General features: G+C 36.1%; 1 long non-coding RNA gene across 1 annotated transcript in view; it reads left to right on the top strand.

Annotated features, from left to right (window-relative positions):
- The window catches only part of LOC135291381 (uncharacterized), a 56,223-nt gene that overhangs the window by 27,698 nt on the left and 12,336 nt on the right, over positions 1–16,189 (top strand). Inside the window, exon 2 of the long non-coding RNA XR_010354187.1 lies at positions 6,066–6,130. This is a non-coding gene — a long non-coding RNA (uncharacterized LOC135291381). The remainder of the gene's footprint in view (positions 1–6,065; positions 6,131–16,189) is intronic.

Genomic DNA, 16,189 nt, shown 5'->3' with positions numbered 1-16,189 from the left:
GGATTTTGAGTGCTACTTAGTAAATATTTGTTGCAACAGCAAAGGCATGAAATTATTTTCCCATGAGAACTGTAACTTTTGAGTTTAAAAATAATCTCTGCCCAGGAACTGAGTGAAAGTGAAGAGATTAAAACAAAATATTCACTCATGAGTGACATGGAAAAAGTGAATGAAATGTTTTCACGGTATGAAAACAAGGGACCATCACATGAAGTAGCAAGATGGTATTTTCAAAATAAAGAGGAAATTGTTTTTCGGTAAATGTGTAAAGTTCTTTCCACATAGCACATGAATGCCTGAAGATTACAAAGATTACAAAGATTGCCTGAAGATGTTCAAAGCAATTGAAAAATGAATTGGGAAAAATTGAGCGTGCTTGGTTAAACACAGAGATGAGACATTTGACTCAGGAGGTACTCCAGTTAAAATCATGGAAACTGGAAGGGGCTTTGGAGAAGTTTTGTTTTGCAACAATTCTGTTTCTTATACTTCTCCTTAGGTGGTCCCTGTTAACCATTCTTAGAGAAAGCTTACTGTGCGTTATAGGCAATAGGTGTGCCCTTGTAAGGCATTTTTTAACTTTTATTATGCCAAGCAGTGATAACAAAGATGAGAGAAGAAAATAAAAGAAAAGAGAGATTTAAAAGTATTTTTAAAAGAATGTGCATTCCAGCAGCACCTTATCCTGTCAAATTAGTATGCTTTTTTATGTACTTTTCTCCACGTATTTGTGTTTCGTGGTTTTGATTTCAATAAAGCCAGGGATAGAATCCATACAGCTCTAAAATTAGAAGGAGGCTTAAGACTTTTTCCCTCTGAAATATTGGATCCAATTTTCTGTGTGCAGAAGACTTTGTCACTGGAATGTTTGGAAAAATTACATTTTTGCAAAATGTATTTAACATTATGTTCTTAATCTTTTTTTCTCTAAAGGAAAGATGTAGTCAACATTCAGTTGAAAATTTGTAATATATGGTCAAAATATTGGGCACTTTCTAGGAGCTGATGCACAGCTAGTCTGTGAGTAATCAAAAGCTAGACGCAGATATCTCTTACATGATGACTTTTGTTTGCTGGAAACGAACAAAATTAGGAGACTTCCAAGGAGCACAGAATCTATGAAGATAACCCAAGACCTTTAGTACTTTGTCTTGCCTTCTCCTTACATTAGCCATTTGTTCTGCCTTGACAAAAATGGGGCTGAAAGAATAAGGGTGAAAAATGAGATTCCAATAAAAAAACTTCCAGGGTTTGTTTTTTATAAGTAAAAATTACTTGAATACAGAATGAGAACTTACATAATAATAGTTGCATCCCTGTCCACATTTTTGTCCAATTTGTAAAATGTAAATATAGTAATATCAGTACATTATTTCCATAGAATTCAGTTTAACAAGAATTAATTTGTCCTCATAAATGTTTGACAATTGACAATTGACAGATGTAAATTGTGGAATAAGAAAATTCTCTCTACATGTATATATGTGTACATATGAATAAAAAAAAAAATTAAAGTGTATGGGATGGGAGAAAAGAAGCAATAAATGAAAAGCCCTAGGCTGCCCTTATGGCTGAAAGTATCAAAGATGTTTTCTTCAGATGACATATCATTTTCTAGGAGTAGCTAAGTAAAAATTCTTCTGCATTTTCCAAAGCTGTGTGGGCTGGCATGCTGACCTTAAAAAAGCCCATACACAAATTCCCCTAGTAAATTTATCCCAAATAATTAAGAGATCTGTCTAGGCAGAAAGGGATGAAGATGGGGATGTTTCCCTACTCCGAGCCCTTTGGTGGAGCTAACACCAGTCTCAGACTCAACAGTCCCAGCTGTCAGGCACTGTGCAACTTCCAGCTCTCAATTAACTGCATGAATTTCAGATATTTTCTGGGAATGAAACTCATCTATGATTTACATGTTTGTGCTGGGGAATCTGGGTGCTTACTGAATCCTTTAGTTTTACAGATAGAAAGAAACAAGGCTGTGGCACCACTGACAGTTCAGTGATCTCTATGTCCTATCAGGGTTTATCACAACACACTGCAATGCAGCATGCATCAACACAACAAAGTGTCCTGGTTTGTAGATGTTTCAAGGTCATTTTAAGAGTTTTTGGGTGTGTTGGATGACAGCAAAACAAGAAATATATTGATATCAAATTCCTACCTGTGAATCAAACCCCCAAACTCTCTTTTCTTCCTGATCAGGGAACTCAGCTGTATCTGGCCCCTGCAATGAATCTGCTGTCAAAAAAGCTATACTCATTTTCACCAGATCCTGTACAGCTACTGTTTGAGGCAGAAACCAAAAAATTTCTTGAGGTGAACACTTCACCTGGCATTGTGGCAATTCTGTTTGGATTTTTGAAGCAATTTATCATCTAAACATTTTTTTAGCACTTGGACAACAGAATTTGAGGAAGGGGAGTACTTTTCAATCACATTGCTCAAATCTATATTATAGGTATAGCAGATACTTTTGCTTTGTTTAGCGTTGCATCTTTAGTGGAGCAAGGCACCCAGATATTACATATTGCATCATACTCACTAAAGTCCTATATTTTATGGGGAAGGTTGCTACGTCCATTGAGGACAAAAGCAGTCTCTTCAGGACAAGAGACCATGTTGTTGTGTACCAATCAAATGATGAAATTACCTCCAAAAATCATCTGATGCACATTAGATTTTTTCCTTGTAGAATTTCCTTGTAAATTCCTTTTGAATTTAAGCAACTTCATGAAACCCTGCTGGCCGTCTTGAATTACCTCCCTGTCATCCTCCATGTGTCATCCATAAGAGGATCTGTTCCATGATCTTCCCAGACACAAGAGGTGAGGTTGACAGGTCAGTAATTCCCAGGGTCCTCATTTTTACCATTTTTATCAATGGGTGAAATACTTCCCTTTTTCCAGCCAGCTGGGACTTTGCCTGACTGCCATGACTTTTTGAGTATCAAGGAGCAGCTTGGCAACTACATCAGCCAATTCCCTTAAGACTTTGAAGTCCATGGATTTATGTGTGTACACTTAAGTGTCTAAAAGTGGCCTATCTTAGACAGAAAAAGATGAATCCTCTGCTATGTGTTTGTGTCAAGAGTCATCACAGCTATGTCAGAAAGGATCCCAAGAAAATAACTTTTAAGTGAGAGTGCCTGAAGAAAAAACAGTAAAAAGTGCAATGGAGATTTTTTAATGGGAATTTTGGTCAATATTCAGAGGAGTTTTTTGATTTGTAAAAGGAATAGATGGTTGATTTAGGATTTCTATTCGTATTAATACAGTTCTGTACATTCCTGTGTAGACCTGCGTCTGGTTGTACAAAGAGAGTTTCCTTCCTCAAAATTCTGATTCCACCTTTCTAGTGAGACAATACAATGATGGATTGCAGATAAGGGATATGGATCACATTTCAGGGAAAAAAAGTTAACCATAAAACCCATGGAGGACTGTAGCTGGAATAGTTGTGTAATCTATGGATGAATATGAATACACATGGAATATGGGGATGTGTTCCTCCCTTTTATATATAGGGATTGATCTGACAAATACCTAAACTCAAAACTTATGACAGGTCCTGGACATTGATAGGAAAAGGGCATAGATGACTTTTGAGGTCCCTTCTAACACCTCTATACTAACATAATTGTCATAGAAGATCTTGGATCTGGAAGAAGTATAACTATTAGATTATTACAGGAAAATTTAAAGTTAAAAATTGTCTCTAGAGGTCTACTGATCCAAAATTCTGCTTCAAGGATAGACCAGATTAATCAGGACTATATCCAGATGAGTTTGTATATCTCTAAGCTTTCTCCAAACAGCCTGTTTTGGTGATTTTTCTCCACTTATCTGTCATGGGAGAAAAACCCTCTTTATTCTTTTAGTAGGTTTGATACTAACTCCTGCTGCTGCAGATTGACACCACTGACTCTGATTATATTTCTGTGCATAACAGAGAAGGCCCTGGCTCTCTCTTCTTTAGATTCCCCTGTAGGTAGTTGAAGACCATGATTAGATAGACTTCTCCGGTGTAAGAATACACAGGTCTCTTTGCCTTTCCTTCTATGAAACTTGCTGGAGTGACAATTTGTGTGTTTGCTACTGAGAGCACCCTGGTTATAAATAAAATCTCTTAAACTTTCAGCCTGGGCAAGAGATAGCTGTCTGTCTTTGATAGCTGTCTTCTGTGACCTTTCCTTTTAACACTTTTCTTTGAATTGTAAACTAGGAAAAGGAAATATAGTATCAGGAATGAAAAGTAATTTTAAAAAGTACCCCAGGCAGAAGAGTAGAACAATTAAAAGCTCTGTCAGAGCTGATACTCTCTGGAAACGCAAAGGCAATTGAAAGAATTCTCCCAAAGGGAATTTCATATAGTTCTTGTCCTATATCTACTAGCAACATGAGTCAGTAAATGGAAGATAATCTGAAGGCTGCCACCTTTAGCATTTGCCTTATTTTCTCTGTGCAGAATGTGATATATTCAGCAGTTTTGAATGAAATAGATGAAGCTGAATGCAGCACAGTAATCCAGAGGACTGGGAGCATTACTATGAGAACTATAGAATGTTAACACGTGTTTTCAGGCTTTCAAAGCTTTCCTGATGAGAGGCAGGGAAGCCAAATCTTGCAGAGAGTGAGGAGTCAAGTTACTGTTAAAAGAACAAAAATATCAATGACTCAGTGTGGGACAGGAAAAATACAGATTCAGAGGACTACCATCAGCAAAACAAGCTGGATATGCTGTGCAAAGAATATCTTATTCAGAAGTGTTTGGACTACACTTTGGTGGTAACTAATAATCCAAAAGAGCACAAACAATAGAAACAGAACTGTAAACAGAACTTCATTACAGCACAAGCAATCTAAACAGTGAAGTTATTTCTCACAACTTTAAAATAAGTGGTTTAACCCCTGATTTTGTTATAATAACTCCTTTTTTAAGAAGAACAATTACAGAAGGGGGAATCATCTAGAGAGAAGCTTGAGGATGCTTTCCAAGGGTAAGAAAACTCTCAGAAAAGTACATACTAGAGAAATAAGGGCTCCGTTTTCTCATTTGATATCAGAAACCTTGCACCTGCAGACCCAAAGCTTTCAAGCAGAGAGGTGCTAGCCAGGCATTTGACCACTGAATGGAATGAAGAATACTGAAACTTAATTATTTTTGTGCTGTTGAAAGCTACAATGTTTTATTGCAGAGCCATAAGATGGTTAAGTACAGTGTCAGGGTTAAAAAAAAAAAAACCCAATCTGTTTATCAGTCAAAGATTTTGAAGCTTATGGTTGCTTGTTTCTCTTTCCATTGCTAAGCTGTCAGACATGAAGTAAAGAGGGAACACAGTCAGTGCTAGGCAGATCAGGATGAAAGGTTTATTGTTTTTACTCTCACCACTCTGGTGTTCCTTACTTTCTGAACTTAGGGGTGCCACTCTTGTTTAGCCTGGTTGCTCTGGACAGGTCCAGATTCTGAGAGAATCAATGGGGGCCTTCTTTTGGTCCCTTCTCACCAGAGCATGTCAGCATTGCCCTGACATAGCACTAGGATCATCTCTACCTGACCCCTCCAAATGGAATCAATAGCCTTGGTTGCAATTTATTGCTTCTGTACCCTGAAAGTTTTCTTCATTCTCTTAGGGTTTAGCTGTAAAGTGGGTGTAGGATTTTTATTTGTCTCTTCCACTGCTTTGTCTTTTGACAGTTATATAAACTGATCTTAAATGATTTTTTTTTTTTATTTTTCAGTTTGTTTGATAAAGCCTATTTGTGATTGCTGAGGATCTAAAAGGCTTTGTAAGTTCTCCCTGAACTCAAGTCTTGTTCTTTATTTGCTTTTGAGTTCAGCAAACATCTTTCCACAAGGTCACACATCCATCTGATGGTTGTCATTAAAGCAGCCGGATCCCGTTTATGACTCAGCTTTTGAAAAGGCTGTGTTACTAAGTATATTCTTGCACCTTATTACTTTATTTTAATGCTTTAATTTTCTTTGGTGTGTGTAGATAGGAGTTGCATACCAGAGATATATTTCTTACACCTCCTTCTCCTATTTTTTCCTCCTGTTGACAGCACTCCATAGACTGTTGCCTGTACTGTCCAGTGTATCTTGGGGTTTAGGGGTTTTTCCTTGTTAGGTAAGTTTGTTTGTTTGTTTGTTTGTTTGTTTGTTTGCTTGTTTTGTTTTGTTTTGTTTTGTTTTGTTTTGTTTTGTTTTGTTTTGTTGTTGATGGGTTGGTTTGATTTGGGATTTTGTTTGTTTGTTTATTTTTGTTTGCCTGTTTGGGTTTTCTGGATTTTATTTGTTTGTTTGGGATTTTTTGTGCATTTGTTAGCTTTTGTGTGTGTAGTTTTGTTTGTTAGCTGGTTTGATTTTTTATTATGTGTGCATGCTCTCTAATGGGTCCTCCTCTCAAATGTGTATTCTGAAGCTTCTTCCACTGGCAGTGATTTGTAGCTTCATCCAAGATCATAATTTAGACCATTGTGAGCATAGAGACCTAAGAGAGTCACATCTATCCTTCAGGAAACTTTGCTTCATTGGAGCAAAATATTAGCCATGGGTGGCACCTTGTTGTCTTCTCACTGAAGTCGGCATGATTAGATTCAGTAGATGGAGACAGCCTTGGAAGCACACATTAGCATTAGAACTGTCCTTTTGTGAGTGTGCAGAGAGGTCAATAAGTACATGAATATAAATTAACTTGGTGGACTAGGGTGGCCATTAGCTGGGTCGAGTATTCCTTTTCCATATAATTGTTTGGTGCACCTGAATTAATTTGAGTGTCTAAATCCTGCATATTAATTCTGTGCTGCAGTATGTAAAGCTTTAGACTAATCCCTTTAATACTTTTCAGTATAAACACGTTAATCAAGCAACAGCTTTATAATTAGTTCTACTTTTAGAATGGATATTATTTACTTCTTTATTGCTCATAACTTATTTGAACTTTTAATTGCAATGATTAGACAGACTTCAGAATGTAAGCTTAAATGGTATCTTGCAGAGACCAGGATAGAGGCAAAAGACAGATTGTAACAATTCAAATGTTAGAGAAAAAAAATTCTCCATTTTTTGTTTTCTGAGGTGTTGCTAAAAATATGCCTTAATTTCACCATTGAGTCATAAGATTAAAATCATATTGTCAAAACCATAGGAGTGGATGTAGGAGCTGAATTTATTGATTGATTTATGAGCATGTTTCAACTGAGATTATATTTATTTATTCTGTTTTGTCTAAAAAAAATGCTGACATTATTACAATAATCCCCATATGCAATAAAGCTCCTGGTATGTAAGCAGTGATTTAGCTTCTCAAGGACTGATCTATTTTCCTTAATATCTATTTTACCAATGAATGTTTGGAAGAAGAAATCATCTTCACAATAAGAACGTTTTAATAGTCAGGATGTATTGTTTCAAAGGCACCATTTTAAAATGAGACTAAAATTGACATCTAAATTAAATGTGTTAAGACAGTTATTGTGTTAAATGCATATGGACCTGTGGATTATTAAAACCACATTTGTTCAGCTTGGGTAAATCTGTTGGAGAGAAACCTTGTGTAGAAAACATAACATTTTAAAATATTAATGAATTCACTTTTACTAATCAATTGAACCATCAATTGAATCAATTGAACAATGTACACATCTTTAATGTACTGAGTGTTTTAATAAATCAAAGTATAATGCATTTTGAAACATTGGATCCAGAGAAGTTATTTTGAATTCGTCCAGTGTAAATATGGTTAGAACTATACTTGTTATTGTCTCATTTTCTGATATTTTCCCCCCCTCACAATCTTGTTAATAAATTAGTTTTTGCTCCAAATTTTTTTCCCTTACATGTCACAAACTTATTTTCTACTCAGCCATTGTGGCTGAAAGCATAACACATAATCTAGACATGCAGTTTCTGCCACCTGATACGCTGACAACTGTGGAAAAGCTAAAAGGTTAAACATTTTAACCATTTCAAAAAACCTACTCTCGTTTACACACATAAATTTCATTTAAGTGATAATAAAATAATTTTGTTATTTAAGGAAAGCACTCATCAAAAAATTAGCATTAAAATAAATGTAAGAAATGAGACTTTGTAAGGAAACTATATTCCATTTTACTTGTTGGTCCAGCGATTGTTTCAGTTTGTCCATATGTCCATCTTCCATGTGTTCATGTCCATATGGATGCTGATTCAGTTTGTCTGTAGACATCCATTCCTTTGGAGACAATGGCAAGGACTTGTACACTGCAGAGGGCCCTCTTGGTCAGCACATGATTTTGTTGTGTTAGGGGTACCCTGGGGAACGCTGATATCTGTGAAGGACAGCTCAAGAACAGCCAGCCAGGCAGGATGGTGGCACGTGTGGTGAATCCCTTTTGCAGTCCTGAAAACACCCGTATCTAGAGATTTGTGATGTGTGTCTGATCAAATATTAAATCTAGAACAAAACCAGATCTATCCTGTATGTAGCTACAACTCTATTCCCACAAATACGATTTCTGTAATTTTCTTCCATTAATCTTACTATTGTGTCGAAACTTCCTCTCAAGTAAAATGGTTCAGCAGTTCCCTACTCAGAAGGAATGATTCTTCTTCTCAGTTATATGTTTCCAAAGAGAGGGGAGGTTGAGGAGCTTCATAAGTGGCTGAGAAGAAGTAGTAGATGGTGCCAGTACTGGTGAGGTAATAAAAGCCGTTCTCTTCCCATTTGGAGACAGGGAATGTGCTTAATTCCACATTCCCAGGTGCTTTTTCTTGCAAAGTCCAGGAGTGCAGCCCTTGGAGGGTGTGATCTATTCTGTTACTCCTGATCAGCCAGGGTGAATGTCTGTGCATGATGCCTGGTTGCCCTCACAAATTTACACTCTGAGCTGGAGCATCTCTGCCTGCCAGCAATGGCCAGCACGCAACAGAGAGAGCGGCCTGCTGTTATTGCACGTGTCTGTGTCAGGGCTGAACGAGGTGTCTGAACCACAGCTCCTCCCCTGCCAGGGAAACCTGAACTTGCATCATGCCTTTGAATCTCTTTCTTCTCTTTATGACCCCTCACCAGCCATAAGGCGTTTGAATAAAACAGAATAGCCACTGATTCAGAGTAAGAGAATCAGGATTATATTTAAATGTTATTGTCTGTGAAAGCATTGGGAAATGAATTAACAGAGGCTGAGGTGCAGAATACTTAATTAGGAGGATCCAACATTTCCCATTCACCAACTTATTCATTTCACAAAAATCTTAATTTTTCTAATTACTGGCAAAAATATATAGTTAGTTCTTTTTATTTTATCTTTTCCATACATGACGGAATATAGGATGAGGGTAAAGGGGGAGCATTCCCTGAAATTCTGCTTTTCCTAGTTTGATTTTCTAATTGGTGCAGTGTTATCTAGTTAAAGAGACTTCGTCCAGCAGCCTTTTGGGAAGTGTTCTTTGTTAAAGGAAGCCTTTTATTTCATTCTGCCAAGGAAACAAACCAATTTAATAGGATCCTTTTATCCCAGAGAAAGGGCACCACTTCTTTATTTTCAAGGTTGTGAATTTTTGCAACTGTAAAACATACTCCACTACTGAAGCCACACTTATATGCACTTGTCAATCAATGTTAACCTACTACTGTATGGTTATAGCATTTTATATAAAAAAATAGGGGATTAAAGGCTCTGACAAAATGAAAGGTACACATAGAAGACAAAGTACAATACATGTTATTAGACTGTGAGAGAAGTAGGCGTAGGAGAAAAGGATATACCAATATTGGATTTTTCACAGACATTAAAGTATTATTTAAGGATTTCTGCAAAACATTTAGGATGTGACATTTTGCTTCCATTTTTCTTCTTATCACAAACACTCGCAGAAATTTACTTATAAGGTGGTTTTATAGTGTATCCACTACATGTTATATAGGAAACTATGTCCAAAAGTTTTTAACTAAAAGAAGTAGGGAAAATAATGCCATGACATATATCCTAAGGTAGAAATACCTTAGGTATTATAAGGTAGAAATCTTTCAAAATATAGAATGACTACATGTTGACAGTTTTGACTATCAGTTTCAAAATTTTAGAATTTGAAATCTGGAAGCAAAACAACATCATCAATTGTTACATCACCAACTAGAAATTAAAATATTAATTTTTTTTTATTTTTAGTTTACTTTTCTTATTAGTTGGCTTTTTCCAAGGACACTGGAGAGGTATGCTAGAACAGACATAGCAGAAAACAGAGAAAATCCACTTAGATCAGATAAGAGGAACATATTTGTAAAATATCATTTGTAAGTTTGATACGGAGGCTCTCTAAGTACCTTTGCAGCCTTTATAGGGGCCCACAAGAACCTGAAGGTCCAGAGTGTGTGTTTGACCATCCTGTGGCCTGGTTAGTTGAGGAGAAGCTAAACTTGCTGGAGGTCTGTGCACTGCCTTGCCTGTTGGTGTGTTGTCTCTGTGCTTTTCATGTGGGAGGTGAGTTGGAAAGGGGTGAAATTCTTGTTCATCCCTAATTTTCAGCACTGTGGAACAAAGTATCACAGAAGTGATGGAGGAACAGAAGTCCATAGCCACAGGGCTGACAGGGAGCTTGTGAGAAGGTGTGTGGACTGGAGAAGTAGAATCTGAGGGCAAGATGGAGGCAGTGACTTTGGGAACCAAAGCCTGAAGTTACTGTCAGAACTCAGAAAACTCTAATATTTATGTCCCAATTTCTATTGCATATAAAGACACAAGATTTTACTGTCCTCAGTGAGGACCACTGTATATTGCTCCTGTACTCTTAAGTGAAGAAGGAAAAGTATTACTCACAGATTCTAATTTCCAGAGGCAGTAATTCTTGTTTGGAAGCTTGGCCTGCAATCATTTGGAAAACTTGAGGAAATAGGATGTTTAACTGCTAGACCTTCCTATTTTTTCTGCTGCCTCAGCCTTTTGTGTGTTTCAAGAATTATCCCCTATCTTCCTCTTGGTCCATCCTCTCTCTGTCAAAGCACAAAGTATTTTTTCCCAAAAGAGGGAAACTTTCCAGTATTTCTAAACTTCCTAATTCAGAAACTTCCCAATTTCACAAGAAAACATTTGTTTTTTGGTCCTCCTGACCATCCCACATGCTTTCTGCAGCAGGATACGTGACCTGACTAAACCGGCACATTCAGAGGGAAGAATAAAACTGCTTTGCTTACAAAAATTTTTAACGATTCCCTTAGTAACCCATGCTATTTGAAAATTTTCTTTTCTCTCTGGATCTCACAAATTTTTTCACAGTAAAAAGAACTTTTTCTTATGTCATATAATAAAAGAGATACAATTAAAGTACTGTTTTTATACAGCTTATGTCAGCACTTCAATACACTCTTGCCTAAAGCATTAGTGATGGTTCACTGGTTATTCTTTAACCTGTGTATCCCTCACTTCAAAATGGGGAAATGGTGTTCTAATCTAAAATTTAAAAGATTATTTAAAAGCTTAGAAGATAGGTTTTATATACCTTTTATTTTGTTTACAAATATCAAACATGCTTGTGTAAAAAAACCCATGAAATTTTAGCTGCATTAAAAAAATAGCTAGCTTATGGAAAGGGAAAAATAATAATAGCAGATGTGATCTTAAGCTCAAATTTTGAGTGAGGAATCTGAGGAAGTACATAAAACTTTGATGAACAAGTTCAGTGTATTTTTTCCTTTCTTTTTATATTTTCTTAGAATTCAGCATTAGAATTTATGGACACAAATTATCCTAAGCAGTGGCATAAAATCAGTCTTCATTAAAGTACTCTCAAAGGCAAATCTAAAAAAGCTCTTGCTTTTATCTTTTGAAGAAACTCCAAAACTTCATATGCCTTATTCTTTCTTTTAGAAAAAAACCCAACAATCTTTATAACACAGGTATATACTGTCACCCAAAAGAATCATGCAGTTATATTTGAGTCTATAGAAATTATCATTTTGAAGCACAAATAGAGTAAATTTTTAGGTAGAGATTAGGTCCTGGTACTGCTGAAAAGAATGGTAAAATACCCACTCTCTCTTTGGGAAAAACTATTCCGTAAATTAGAGAAAAAAAGCTTAACTAAAAAAAAAGAATTACAAAAACCAAAAGCACCCTTTTTTTTTCTTTCTTTTTTTTTCTTTTTTTTTTTCCCTTGAACTTCTAAATTAACTCTGTGAAAGAATTGAGTCTCATAATCATGTAAGAGTTTTTGTTGGAGTGTCATCAGATATTTCTGGCTGGTGGACCTGTTGAAGCACAGAGTAAGGGAGAGAAAGGAGGTGAATGTTTTTGGCAACTCACTCTGAAACCTTACCCATTCCTGAGGCTTTATCCTAGAATGGGCCCTTGCTCTGAATGCCTTCTGATGAGTGCAAGAGCATGAATTTTCCTTCCAGAACTCTCTGGGGAAGAAGGCACAGCAAAAACTTGAACTAGAGTTTCTTCTATTCTATATAAAATTTTAAGTATATTTGCATACCTCCTTGATTTGAAAGTCTTGGGGCATATCAAGTTTTTTAGTGAAAAACTTTCAAAGAACTTTTCTTTGTTTCAGACAACAGCTGAAACAAGATGAAAACCCAAAAAATGCAATAAAATGAAGTTAAGAGACTCTCAGTATTATCTGCTATTATATTTTTTGGTATTTTCAGAGATCTAACGTAAGCAATCAGAAAATTTCATATTAGGAAATTAATTAAATATGGTCAATTCTGTTGCCAAATATCTCTACACTTGACTTTGGTGGGTAGGACAGGGCTAACCTTTAATTTTATCCTAGTTCAGCTGCTCAACTTTGAGACTACTAGCAATCAAGCCAGCATTCAGCCTGGAAACCTAAGTTTCCAGCTCTCTTAAACTGTGATGACATCCTCTTACAATGAAAGGGAAAAATTTGGCTTGTATTTAAACCTCTCTTTCTCATAGAACATCCTAAAAAGATGTATGTCCATTGAAGCAGTATTTCAAGAATATTTACAGCACCCTGCTGGTGTTCACAGGATTCAGCATAATAGGATTGCTTTTCCATCTCCTTTACTTTATGGAAAGCCTTGGTTGATCCTTTAGTGCAGCATGGTTTGCTGCTTTTCATCTCCCAGGCAACAATAACCTCTCATCATGATTACAGAGCTTCCTGCAGACAGATGGGCCTAATCCCAGTGCTCCAACAATTTAGTAATCTATTCCAATCAGGACTTGATGGATTTGATAGGCCATCTGTAGCCAAGTGAGACAGATTCAAGACAGGTCAAAAACTGGGAGGCTTTCAGAAAAGCTTTCTGCTGTTTCACACAGACAATTACACTAAAAAGAAAGAAAAAAAGGAGAAAAGTGGGGGAAAAAAACACCAAGGAAACTAATTCTCTGCCTTCAGTACTTTAGAATATAATTCTATTGCAATTACTGCTACTGAATATGACTCGGAAGACTGAATGAAACCATTCATATGAGACTTTATGAATTGAAAGGAACCAAAGAAATTATATGCCAACATTATTAAATTAAGGTGAATAAAGTTGGTTCAATAATTGTGGAACGGAGGAACAAAACCTGAAATATTTTTGAAGAGATAGTTAATTTTAATGTATAAGTTATAATAAGACTCAACAGAACTGTTTGCCATTTAGATGAAACAGAATATTTTTAATGCACAGGACATTTTATTTTATTGAGATAGAGATGGAAAAACAGTGTTTTGGGTTGACGGGAAGATGACTGTTGCATTATCCTTATTTTGATTTTGAGGAAACTAATCCATAACAGCTTGCTGCACAAACATTAGTGTTAACAACAGCCAGTTGCATGCACACATATTCAAGAACACTTAGTTTCCAGAGTCTGCCTCTTAACTCTGGTCTTGACTTTGTAAAAAGTTATGTTTTAACACATTACCTTGTCCATGCACTTTTGTTGACTTTGTTGGGAATTTGAGGTTGACAGGTGTGTTGGCAAGATCACCCTAACTTCATTACAAACACCATTTGACAAGAGTGATTGTAATAACCTTTATGTGTAATGAATATTGAATTAAGGAAGTTTTCAAAAGCATAGACCATAACTATTCCTTTGGTGTAAGAGCAAAATCAAGAAATAAAAATAAAGATTTTTTTTTTTTAATTTAGCTGGAATGGGTATCTGGAACTAAAGGAAAGCCGCCATCTTTTTCATTTTTCCTTTTTTGTAGGAGATATAAGTCTATTCAATATTTAAACATACAATTCTCTTTACACATTTTAGTGCTTTTTATAGTTCACATTTCTTAATCTGACTTAACTGCATGCAAAAATGTTAGAAATACTTTAAATAGTTATAGTTAAATCAGTTAATAAAACATTATATCAGTTTTTTGAGCAAGGGGAAATTTATGTGAGAGAATATGATGTTGTGATGTCAATCAAAAGCTGTTACAGTTAAGCTCTTGGGATATTCTTTATCTTTCAACAGCTCTCTTCAACTACAAGAATGACATGAAATTTCCTTAATCTTTCTAGCTCCTCTTGCCATAGGGCTAAACTGCTGATTTTCTTCCTAAGATTTCAAGCAGGCTGATGAACAATTTTGTAATAACATTTAAGAATGGACAAAGAAAACTGGAGTTTCCTATTCTCTCTTGTGCTCTAAATCACTGAATCATAGAGCAGCTTGGGTTGGAAGGGACTTTAAAGATCACCTGGTTTCAACAGCCCTGCTATGGGCACCCCTCATTAGACCAGGATGCTCACAGCCCCATCCCGCCTGGACACTTTTAAGCATGATGCATCCACAGCTTCTCTGCACTGCCTGTTCCAGGGCTTCAACACTTTCACAGTAAAAAATTTCATCCTTATATCTCACCTAAAATTTTCAGCTTTCCCCGTCATCCTGTCTCTGCATGCCCTTGTAAAAAGACCCTCTCCATTCTTCTTGTAAGCACCCTTCAGGTACTGGGAGGTGATAAATGATCTCCCAGGAACCTTTTCTTCAGGTTTAAGTAACTCAGACTCTCGGCCTATCTTAGCAAGAGAGATGCTCTTTCCCTGTAAAAATCAATGAAAATATTTCTATAATCTCATTAGTGGGGTTTTTTTTGGTGCTTCCTGTTTTTTGTTTGTTTGTCTGTTTGTTTTGTAATGGACAAGGAAATGAACCATTGTTTCTGCTAAACTTTCAGGAATGTTATTAACATAGTCTGGGAACCTTTTAGTGAATACAAAGAACAGTAGCAATTTTGAAATTTGATTTGTATTAGTATGGTGCTTCTGAGCTTTTCCTCACCAGTTGCTTGTGACATAACCACATAAAACTACAATCTAATGTCCTCCCTGAGTGACCTCTTAGCCTGAATATTTTGAGTGCGTTTTTTGGCTTATCTTAGGTTTTTCAGTCTAATCTCTGCTCTGTGTGGCTGAATTCCCTGTTGGGAATTAATACCCTGATAAAACAGGGTGGGAAAAAACCGAAGGAAAAGACAACCTTTAATAAATATAAAAGATGCCTCTCCAACTCTAATTTTAAATTCAAGGATGCCTCCACATGAATAGACTCAAAGACAGAGAAACACACAATAACAGGTCTGGTTATACGGTTTGTTAAACACAAAATAGAGCTTTACAGCATAGCCTCTGTTTCTGTCATGACTGAAAAAGTAATAACATGTTCAGAAAAGAACACTGTTTAATGAAGATGCATCTGATGCAGGGAAAGAGAGGAAAGAAATTCTTCTATCTAGGATGCTATAACTGACTCTATGAAAACATCCATACTTTTTTTATGTAGACTGTAGAGGAAAAAATAATCAAGGCCTAATTAATTTTATAAGCCTACTGCAAGTGGAAATTTCTCCTCTGTTAGACTCTGACCATTATGTTCTCTGACTTCCACCTTACAAGAATCTTCTCCCTGGTAAAATATTCTGTAGGAAATCTGGCTTGTGTTTCTTTATTCAGGGTGAGATTTGAGATAACTTAAACTCAAATTGTATCCAGCTTATTGGGGAGCAGGAGAAGTTTTCTTAGAATGAGAGAGGAAGGGAAAAAAGAGAATCTAGTAAAAAATCAGAGATACGTGCAACAAACCAATCATTTGTTATTGTAGTGACAGTGACAGCAACTGTTGTATTCACGAGGGACTTATGCACTATCCAATTTTCCCATGTATTTTAATATAATCTAGGGTAGCAAAAATACTTATATTTTAAATGCATCTTGCTTATATATATGTAAAACATA

The sequence above is a fragment of the Passer domesticus genome, chromosome Z (genome assembly GCF_036417665.1).
Source record: "Passer domesticus isolate bPasDom1 chromosome Z, bPasDom1.hap1, whole genome shotgun sequence".
Taxonomy (NCBI): domain Eukaryota; kingdom Metazoa; phylum Chordata; class Aves; order Passeriformes; family Passeridae; genus Passer; species Passer domesticus.
This window is presented reverse-complemented; position numbering and strand designations above follow the sequence as displayed.